Source organism: Apus apus, unplaced genomic scaffold, assembly GCF_020740795.1.
Source record: "Apus apus isolate bApuApu2 unplaced genomic scaffold, bApuApu2.pri.cur manual_scaffold_41_ctg1, whole genome shotgun sequence".
NCBI lineage: Eukaryota > Metazoa > Chordata > Aves > Apodiformes > Apodidae > Apus > Apus apus.
Window position 1 is genome coordinate 8567 of NW_026248852.1, and position 10650 is coordinate 19216.

The following is a 10650-nucleotide window of genomic DNA, read 5'->3' on the forward strand; positions in this document are numbered from 1 at the left end:
TCACCAATCACGACATCATCCATTATGACGTCACCAATTATTACGTCGTCCATTATGACATCATCCATTATGGCATCACCCATTCTGATGTCACCCATTATGTTGTCATTCATTAAGACATCACCAATTATGACATAATCCATTATGACATCACCCATTATGACACCAATTATGATGTCACCCATTATGACGTCACCCGTTATGAAGTCACTGATGGAAGAGAACTTGTCCATTTCAATCAGCTGGGATCCATTATATTATTGCTGTTGGATCTTTTAGCCTCTTTGGCTCTCCATTCATCAATCAGATCCTAAGGGAAAGAGCATGAAAGGGCAGGTTAAAAAACACGATCCACACTGGACAATTATCCAAGGTACAACAGCACACAGCCAAGTCCACAAGCCTGAAGGTGACCAGCCTCCTAACTGCTCAACATGACAAAAATAACTTTTCCTCTGCAGAGCTTTCTCCAGGCCCTTCCAATCCCACTGATCAGCTGCTTTTAGCAACCAAGTGAAGTCTCAGGGAGGGAAGAACAAAAGAGAGGTGCCATACTTGGGGACTTATAAACCACTTGTCTCATGTCTAAACAGGGTACAAACAGGACTCATTCAAGATTCCATTGATTCAGTTCACTTCTATGTCAACCATTTGCCCAATAAAGGGCAGGCATGAGGAGGAGCACAATGGGAATATTGATCCATGTTCCCTAAAAAGCCACTTACACCGAGCAAAGTTATTCCACACGTGAGAAAAGGAAAGTCAGTGCACCATGTTCTTCACTACTGAAGACTCACTTTGGATGTTCACATCATATTTGATCAGTTACTGCATTTGAAAACTACAGTGTTCCCCCTCGGCTAGAACCAAAAGACTGGAAAGTCCAGCACAACACAAAGGAAACACTGATGTCAATGAGTTCATCTGAATTAAACAGCTAAATACAAGGAAACAAAAAAAATATGCAGAAATAGCCACCACAAATCTTACCTGTCTTTTCAGGACCAGGTGTTTTCCCTTCCAGTACTTGAGCATCTGAAGTGCCTGCAAGGTGCTAACAATGTCAACAGGATGCACTGCAGTCTCCTGGCTGATTTCTGCAAACCAGCAGCACTTTATGTTAGAACAGACACAGATTCCCCTGCAATAGCCTGTAATTGTTACTTGTCACCTCCAAGTTTCAGGCAACTCCTTTGGAAGGGATGCACACAAAATGCCCTGCACATGCTGAGGAGGTACCTGCTCTGGCTGTCTGACTTGCAGCCTTTCACCCTTCAGAACTACCCTGACATGTCTGGGAGATGCTGCACACTCCTTGGTGCCATCATCATAGAAATACTATTAAAGAAGTTCAAATAGTCTCAACGTTTTCCCACAGCATCAGAAAGCCTCTCAGTGGAGCCATCTTCCTATTTAAAATTCAAGTTTTAATTAGAAAATTAAATTATTCTAATCTACAGAGGGATAAAGTCTGAATATTTTAAATGTATTTTTTTTAAAGAATAAGCCATTATATAGTTTTATACTCTTCAAGCTGACTTATCTTTAGTGGTGGCAGGACTGGAAAGCAGCCATATCCAATTATAGGAATATTCCTCCAGCTCTGCTGCTACACAAACATCTCCATGAGTGAAGCATGACCTGCCCCATCTTTAAGGAAGATGAATGAATGAGATGCAGGGGGATGTTCCTGAACCCACTCACTGCAAACCTTTTCCCTGGGAAGCATACCTTGGATAGAAATCTCTTTTCCTTAGAAATTATGCAGGTAACGAAGAAGAACTTCCTTCCAGTAGCTCCTGTAGCTGACGAGCCCTAAATCAGACAGAGGACGTTCTGGAGAGCCAACTTTTTCTTCTACTTTAGAAAGCAAATAGCCTGCAAAGGAAAAAAAAAAAAACCCAACATTTATCCTTCCTAAACTACTCTCTCCTGACTGCTACCCTCTTTAGCACACAGAGAAAGCAGCTAGAATGAAGCCTGCTCAGCCACAACCGTAGATATATTAGATTTATCATGCCTCCAGGATTTCTCTCTCCATACTTACTGAAGTCAATGAGCATCTTGCCATAACCTTGCCTCACGTACTGGGGCATTGTCAGGATACAAGAAACATTGTAGCTGAGAAAAGAATTATTCTGGTAAAAAAAATGGGAGAGAGAGGAGAGATTAACAGGTCTTGATCTGTACAAACAATGGGGATATCATCACCCCAGCAGCCTGAACAAGCCTGTGCAACTGATGCAATACAAGGTGAAAGGAGCAACAGCAGAAAAACCTGCCTAACAACAAGTCACACAATCATCCTTCAGCTACCAACCTGGCTTAGTGTCTTGCTTGATTAGCCATTACATTGGGTGTTTGGTGCACAACTTTAAGCCTAGGATAGCTGGCCATGGAGTTGTGCCTGGGTGTGTATGGATGTTCAACTAACCTTGGAGAAATAACCTATCAGGTGACAGCCAGTGTTGTCAGCTTCTGTCATGACATAGAAGAGGAAGGGTTCAACATCATAATACAGTGTTTTATGGTCCAAGAAAAGTTTTGCCAGCAGACACAGCTTTTGACAGTAGATCTAGAAGCAGAAGGAGAGTAGAATACATCTGTTTATTACAGTGAGACACCGGAGAGTGGACAAAACCATGGCAAATGACAAGAAAATTCTGAATGATCTGAGAAATGAGGTACAGTCTTTCACACAAAGCAGCTAGGCCAGGAAACAATTCCATTTGTGATGAAACTTGATAAGCCCAGCTTCCTTAAGGGTGGGAATTGACGTCTGTGATATCAATCTCTTAACTCCCCAGATACCACATCTGTGGTATCTGATACCACTCGGTGAAGGAAGCAGAAGGTTGGATCTCTGCTTGCTTGCACTGTACTGTGTTAATCCTCTGCTTCAAGGTTATCTCTGGTCACTTGAAAAGCCTCCTCCCAGCTTCCCGCAGTGCAAAATTTAGCATTTGCATTTGTTTCTTTGTTCCTTCCTCTGAAGCCTCCCAAGAGCAGACACAACCAGAGGCAGGACACACAGGGTGCTGCTGCCCAGCACTGAATGTGCAGCTGCAGATCCATGTTCTGCCCTTCAACTCAGGGCTAAGGAGGTCACCCTCACCAACAGGAGGCTGGTTCACACACTAACCCCGAGCTGTCCTAGTATCCACAGGGAATGGGAGGTGGGCAGCACAACCCACTGAGGCTGAGCACAGAAATCTTCCCCCTACCCTGCAGTACAGGATCTTGACACACATGTCCAAGCACTGTATGAGCCAAGAGGTGGAACTGCTGGAGCACAACGTGGCTGAGGAATAACCACAAGGAAAACACAAACAAAACTGCAAGTGTGGACAGATCTGACTCTAGTTTTTCTACAACTAGAGGGAGAAAGGGCCACTTGTGTCCTGCTTCTCTACAGGAAAGGAGTGCCCAGCACATCTGAAAGCCACTCCAGACTGGCCTGAGGATGGCAGTTCCTTACCTTGTTCTTCTGCCCATCCACTTCAAACACTGAGATGGAGACTTTCCAGTAGATTTCATCACCCGGTGGGTGTTTCCAAACACATTTTGCCTATGACAGGAAAACAACGACAGGGGGACGGCGTTTTCAGGGTGGAAAAAATTTACCAGCTCCTGGATATACCAGGAAACACACGGGTCTCCTAAAGCGGAGATAACACCAGGAATGCTTTCAGTGGAGATGCTGATAGCAGGTGTAAGGCAGGGGGATCAGCTCTGCCCCAGCCCTCACCATGTGCCTGCGAAGTATTGTCTGGCTCTTCCTGTACTTGAGGCAGAATTCACACATGTAGAGACGGCCCAGGCGAGCATACTCCTCTGGGTAGGGGGAGTGGTACCAGGTGTCCAGCTCGTAGCGGCCAAACGCGATGGTTTTAATCATGTTGCTGCCTTCTGTGATCTGGCCCTGGAGCCGCAGCTTTTCCTGGGAATGGGAAAAATGGAGGACTATTTAAAAAAAAACAAAACAAAAAAACAAACAAACAAACAAAAAACCCAACAAAAACAAAAACAAGGGAGGTTGGTGGGAAGGTCGTATTTGTTTCCCTCAAGGAAAAGAATTTACTTCAAGTCTTCTAAATTCACAGAATCCCAGACTGGTTTGGGTTGGAAGGGACCTTCAAGATCATCTAGATCCAACCCCCCTGCATGGGCAGGGACACCTCCCACCAGCCCAGGCTGCTCCAAGCCCCATCCAACCTGCCCTTCAACACTGCCAGGGATGGGGCAGCCACAGCTTCCCTGGGCAGCCTGGGCCAGGGTCTCACCACCCTCAGAGAAAACAGTTTCCTCCTCATGTATCACCTAAATCTTCTCTCCCCCAGTTTTAATCCATCCTCCCTTGTCCTCTTACTACAATGACTGTAAAAAGTCATCTTTCAATGTGACCATGTCTAACAGTCCCTCCCACAGACCTCTCCTTGATCAGCCTCAGTCTGAGCCCTGTCCACAAGCAGTAGTTACTGACATCAGGAAATGTCACAAAAATCAGTGCTTGGCAGCATGCCAACACTAGGGTTATCCTCTTCTTGTCATGGAAGCAATGGAAGCTCCTTGCCACTTCAAGCTTATTTCCTAATTTGCAGATAGAGGATACAGCCTAATGCTCTGCCTCAGATATCCCAGATGCAATTGCTACTGGTAAGCATCAAAGTGCCTTTTGGTTCATCTCTGGAGGTGGAAGGTGGCTTTGCAAAGCACCTACAGAAGCCTCAGCCTCCACTCCACAGTCACTGGCTACTGTCAGGATGGGTTCTGTTGCCAACACTCCTTAGCCATCCTTTCAGCAGCTGAGGCTGTCTTTTCTTTCACTGAAAATAAACACCTGCTAAATGGGAGTTACTAATTATTCCTCCATTCTCACTGCAAAAGCTTCACTCCAGCTGTGTGCTTTCAGCACTCCAATGTTACCCCTACAGCAGCTTTGCTGACTTGGCTGGGCTGGAGCTGCCCTTCTTGCAAACTCTGATTCTACCTGAACAACAACACCCAGGAAGCCTTCACATTCCTAACAAAGACCTTTGCTATCAGGTATAATAGGAGTCACAAGTCTCACCACGTCCTCAGATGCCCGTGCTTGTGCTCTCCGGAAAAGCTCCAAGTCATACTCACTGGTCAGGTTTTCAAGGAGAGGTTCCCTAGTGTTGCCATAGGTTTGTCTGTGCTCCTGGAGCAATAAAATAACAGGAGATTTTGCTGCCACGATGCTACCAAGCTGTTGGATCTTGCAGCTTTTTTTAGCTGAGAATGTTATAGGATGGCTGGGAAAGCCAAACTCCTGCTTAGTTGTCTCATTCCAGACAGGAGGGCATTCAAAGAATTGAAACAAGAGCTAATGAGGGCACCAGCTTTGGGTGGGCCAGACATAACCAAGCCCTTCTGGCTGTTCTCATATGAAAAGCAAGGGGTGGCTTTGGGAATTCTAGCCCAGAAGCTGGGTCCCTATAAGCGAGCAGTCGCACACATCTCCAAACAACTGGATACAATTAGTAAAGGATGGCCAGGATGCCTTCGGGCAGTGGCTGCCGTTGTTCTGAATATTCAAGAAGCCTGGAAGTTCACTTTGGGACAAAAGATGGTTGTGCATACTTCCCATGCAGTAACCTCTGTTCTGGGACAAAAAGGGGGGGTATTTGCTCTCACCATCAAGGTTCCTGAAGTACCATGCAGTCCTAATGGAACAAGATGATGTTGAAATTATTACATCTGCCATCATTAATCCTGCTTCTTTTCTGAGTGAAAAGCAGGAAATGGAAGCCATCACACATGACTGCATAGAGACTATAGAGACAGTGTATGCAAGCAGATCTGACTTGAAGGAGGAACCACTGGAGGAAGCTGAATACACTTGGTACACCGACGGGAGCAGTTTTGTAAAAGATGAGTCCGCATGGCAGGATATGCTGTAACCACCAGGGATCGAGTGGTAGAAGCAAAGTCCCTCCCTAAGGATACATCTGCACAGCAAGCTGAAATAATTGCTCTAGTGAGAGCACTGGAGCTTGCTAAAGGTCTAAGAGTGAATATCTGGACAGATTCAAGACATGGCTTTGGTGTAGTTCTCACTCACGGAGCTATTTGGAAGGAATAAGGAATTTTGACGGCCCTAGGAAAACACATCAAGCATGCTGACATGATTCTGAGACTTTTGGAGACTGTACAATTGCCTTCAGCCGTTGCTACTATGCACTGCAAAGGACACCAGAAAGGTAACACTGCCCAGGAGGTGGGAAATAAATTGGCAGAATATGAGGCAAAAAGGGCAGCGGAACAAGGTGAGGTATTAAGTCTGATTTCCTGAGAAAACTTTGACACTACCTGATTCAGTTAATTATGATGAAAGGGATCTTAAATTAATCAAAGATGTGGAAGCAGAGATTGAATCAACAGGTTGGGCAAAATTGAGAGATAACAGAATAGTGGTTCCTTTCAGGGTGTTATGGAAACTGGTAAAAGCAGAGCATGACAAGACACACTGGGGAACTGGAGCTTTGTACAATTCTCTCACAAAACAAATAGTAGCTAGGAATCAGTTTCAAACTGTGAAGAGTATGGTTGATAGATGTGAAATCTGTTTAAAAAAAATAATAATAAACAAAAAATCCAAAGGTGGAGAATCAAATAAAATTTGGAAGTATTGATAAAGGGAATGTTCCAGGCCAAAACTGGCAGATTTTTCAGAATTCCCTAGAAAGGGCAGGGATATTCAGGCCATTTCAGGATGGCCTGAAGCCTTCCCCTGTAGAATCAACAAGGCCTGAGAAGTCACAAAAATTTTATTGAAATAAATTATTCCTAGGCTTGGAGTGCCAGAGGTGATCTCCTCTGATAGGGCAACACACATTGTGTCACAAGTGGTTCAGCAAGTTAGTAAATTCTTAGAAATTAATTGGAAATTGTACACAGCTTACCACCTGCAAACAAGTGGGCAAGTGGAAGAGGCTAATCATTTGATAAATACATTTAGGGTGGGATCAAGCCCTCCCTATTGAACTAACAATCAGTAGTTTAAGAATATGGAATGACTACCCTGCTTGTAGGGTGTCTCAGGAATATAACCCATTTAACCTGGCACGGACAAACATACTTACTTTTGCATATACAGAGGAAAAGCTGGCAATGTTTTGGCACTATGAAAGCTTGAATGTAAGTCATGCAAGCTTATCTTGGGGGAAATTAAATGAGACATTGAACCAGTCTCAAGAACTTTGAGAGCATTTAAGGAAGCAGAATAAAACCTTGGCTGAGTCTAACATTAAAACAGTAATAGCCAAAGACAAACTTATTGGTCTGTCTAGTCAAATTGAATCTGAAACTGCCCATCATAGGTGGGATATCTTGTCAGCATAATCATTCTCTGCAGAAAGAAGCTGGGATGTTTTAATTCACCCACTTTTGATACTATTGATGTTTGTGATTATACTGACAGTCATTAATTGCCTTTTATGGTATAAGCTAAAGAAACTGACTTTAAGAATTTGGGCCTTGCCTAAAGTAATGAAATAGAATGTAAATTCCTTTACAAAGATTCTAGATCAAAGTTTAAAGAAAAGGGGCGATTGATACATCATAAAATATTTGTTAGTAAATTCAATAGAAATATAGCCTCATAAAAGTTTACTAAAGTAATGAATTTGCTGTACTAAGGGTTGCTTTTAAAACAAGGTGCTTTGTGAAACTATCAGTCAACTATGCCAAGCATCCTGGAGGTTGTGATAACATCAAGTCTTCTAAGACCCTGGCAGCCTACAGACACACTGATGTGGATTCTGACCCACCTGGGCAATCTACCAGCAGGAGACTGGAGACAGGACCAGGACAGAGACAGGACAAAGACGACAAAGGACTAGAATCAACAAAGACCCCCACAGGAGACCCTGGACCAGGCATAATTACAAAGATAGCCAATTCCAGGAAATAAAATGACTATGTAAAAGAATTCTGGGGACTCATTGACATGGAACTGAATATGCATGTTTTTGGTATATATTAGTAGGGGTGTTTCACTGACTCGTTGGAGCACTCATGGTGGAGGATCCCCAGTGCTGCCCAGCACTGCAATAAAGAATGCCTGCTCAATAACAGCTTGGTTGTTGTTATTGGGTCTTGATCTCGGAATCCTTACCCAGCCGCACCAGCCTCCCACTGCGGTGAAGAGTGTTAGAAAGCAGTGGGTTTGGAAGCTCTGAATTTTTGTTTCAACGTCACCAACTATGATGTCACCCACTATGACGTCATCCAGCACCGGGTGACACTGCCCGTGGGGCACTTGCTGGGACCCACAGCCCCTTCCAGCCACTCCAACGTGTCCTGTTTGCCCGTGGCAGCCTTCAGGATTTCCCTGCCTGTGATCTCTGGCTGGTGCAGGTTCAAGCTCGCCTTGCAGACCTGGAAGGAGAGCACAGGAACGATGGCAAAGGCAGCCTGGCTCCCACCACCAGATGCCTGCTGGGGACCTGCCAGCAGTGGCTGCTGGGGCAGGGATGCAGGAGATGATGGGGCTGCAGCTCTGCAGAGCAGCAGCTGACTCCAGGCAGAGGGAGGCTCCATCACCCTGCCCTGCCCCCACCTGTGTCCTCCTTGGCACCCACCTGCTTGGATCTGACACTGAGCTGCACAGACTGCACCAGGGAGAAATGCCACTGCTCACCCTGCTGCTGAAGCTGCCTCTCCTCCAGGATGTCCTGCTGCTGGAGCAGGGTGGCTCTGCTGGGCTGCTCCAGGCTCTGCTCTCTGCAGGCCCCACGGCTCCTCTGCTGCACCTCCAGCTGCACCAGCTGGACAGGCAGATGTTCCCCAGCAGCTCCAGGACCCTGGTCCCCATGCAGACCCATCACAGCGGTGTCCGGGCAACAGGCCCTGCATCACAGAGGCCTGGGGGTGGCTGTGGAGACGCCCACCCCTCACCTGCTGGGACCAGCTGGACCCACCTGCACGGCCCTCAGGTTCCCCAGCAGCAGGGAAGGCGCCCGGCGCGGCCAGGAGCTGCTCCCCTTCCTGCACACAGCGACCTCCTGCCCTTGGGGCGGGAAACCCGCACCTGGAAAAGGGCTCCACAGGAGCAGCTCCTCCTCCTCCCAGCAAGCAGCTCCTCCTCCTCCCAGCAAGCAGGAATCCAGCCGAGTTAGAGACTTCAGGGCTAAACTGGCCAAACCCAGATGGTGCTGAAGAGTAGAACCTGTTCCTGCTGGTCACAAGGGCTGTGTTGAACTGGGCTGTGTCTCCCGCAGAGCCCAAGCAGCAGGATTCACTGGTACATCAGCCAGCCTGTCAGCATGAGGAACAACAGGACCCAGCTCAGCACAGACCACGAGCCTTCCTCCCAGAGACCCCTGCCCACGGCCCCGAGAGGCAGTGCACATGGGGAGGGGTGTAGCTTGATGTTAATGACTCCGGGGAAATGATTTAAATATCATCATGAATTCAGGGAATCACTCTGTATAATCCCGCCCCCCTCTCAGACAAGAAACACACGTGTATGTTTAAGTGCACAAACGCGTGTTGCCCTTCCCTGCCGGGCTGTGTCTGCAGGACTGATCCCCAGCCCAAGCAAGAACCCGCTTTAGAGCTGCTCAGGGCTTCGCCGCCATTGGGCGGGAGGGCTGTCAGTCTGTGCCCTGAGGAGCTGCGGGCTGTGATTGGCCGCCAGGGGTCCGGCTCCCGCCCTCCCTGAGGCGCCGCTGCCTGTGATTGGCTGCCCGGGGCTGCCCTGGGCAGGCGGCAGGAGGAGGCGGGAGCGGCAGGAGTCACCACCAGCTCCTCTCCGGGCTGAGACGCCCCAGGTCTCTCCGCCTTTCCTGGAGAAGAAGCTCCGTCAGCTCCTGGCGCCTCCTGACTGACCCCCCTGCCCTTCGAGCTCCTGTCCGGGAGCGGGAGAGGCCTGGGGGGTGTCCTTGGTGCGGGCAGGAGGGTTTGGGGGGCACGGGTCTGGGCTGGGAGGCAGTGGGAGAGCCTGGAGGGCAGGCCTGGGCTGCACTGGAGGGTCTGCACGGGCTGGGTTCCAGCCCTCCCTCTCTCTGCTCTGCAGAAGGTCCCTGAGCTGCGGCTGCTCCAGGAGCTCTGCTGCAGCCAGGAGGGCTCTGCTGGAGGCCTGCACAGCAGCAGCAGGTGGGAGATGGCACCAGGGCCTGGGGAAGGAGACCTGGGTCCCCCTGCCCCTGGGCTGGTCCTGCCCTCAGCAGCTGGACATGCTGTGAACAGGCCTGTGCCTGGAGAGCTGGGAGGTGGGTGGGCACCAGGAAGCTCCACAGACGGGGGGTCCATCCGGTCCCCCTGCTCGTCGCTGGCCTGCAAGGAGCCCTCCCATGGCTGATGGGCCATGGCTGGGGGAGAAGACATGTCCCAGCTGGGAAGCAATGGGCAGGCAGGGAGTTCTCTCCTCCAGGAGCTTTGCTTTCTCTGAAAAGCCAGGTCCCAGGTTTTCCCTGGTGGGAGCCCCTCGAGAGCCCCAAGGGCTGGGGAAGAGGGAGAAGGTGATTTGCTTGTGCTCAGCCTCTTCTCTCAGGCAGAGCAGCTGTGCGTGGCGTCGAGAGGGCACAGCAGGAAGATGAGGGCGCCGTCCTGCCTGTCCAGCCTGGAATATCTCCTGTGCCTGAGAGAGAAGAAGGGAGTCGTTCTGTCCTGCAACGGGTAAGA

General features: G+C 48.6%; 1 pseudogene; it reads right to left on the bottom strand.

Annotated features, from left to right (window-relative positions):
• Positions 1-572: 572 nt before the first annotated feature.
• Positions 573-10335, bottom strand: LOC127396254 (histone acetyltransferase KAT7-like; annotated as a pseudogene).
• Positions 10336-10650: the final 315 nt, after the last annotated feature.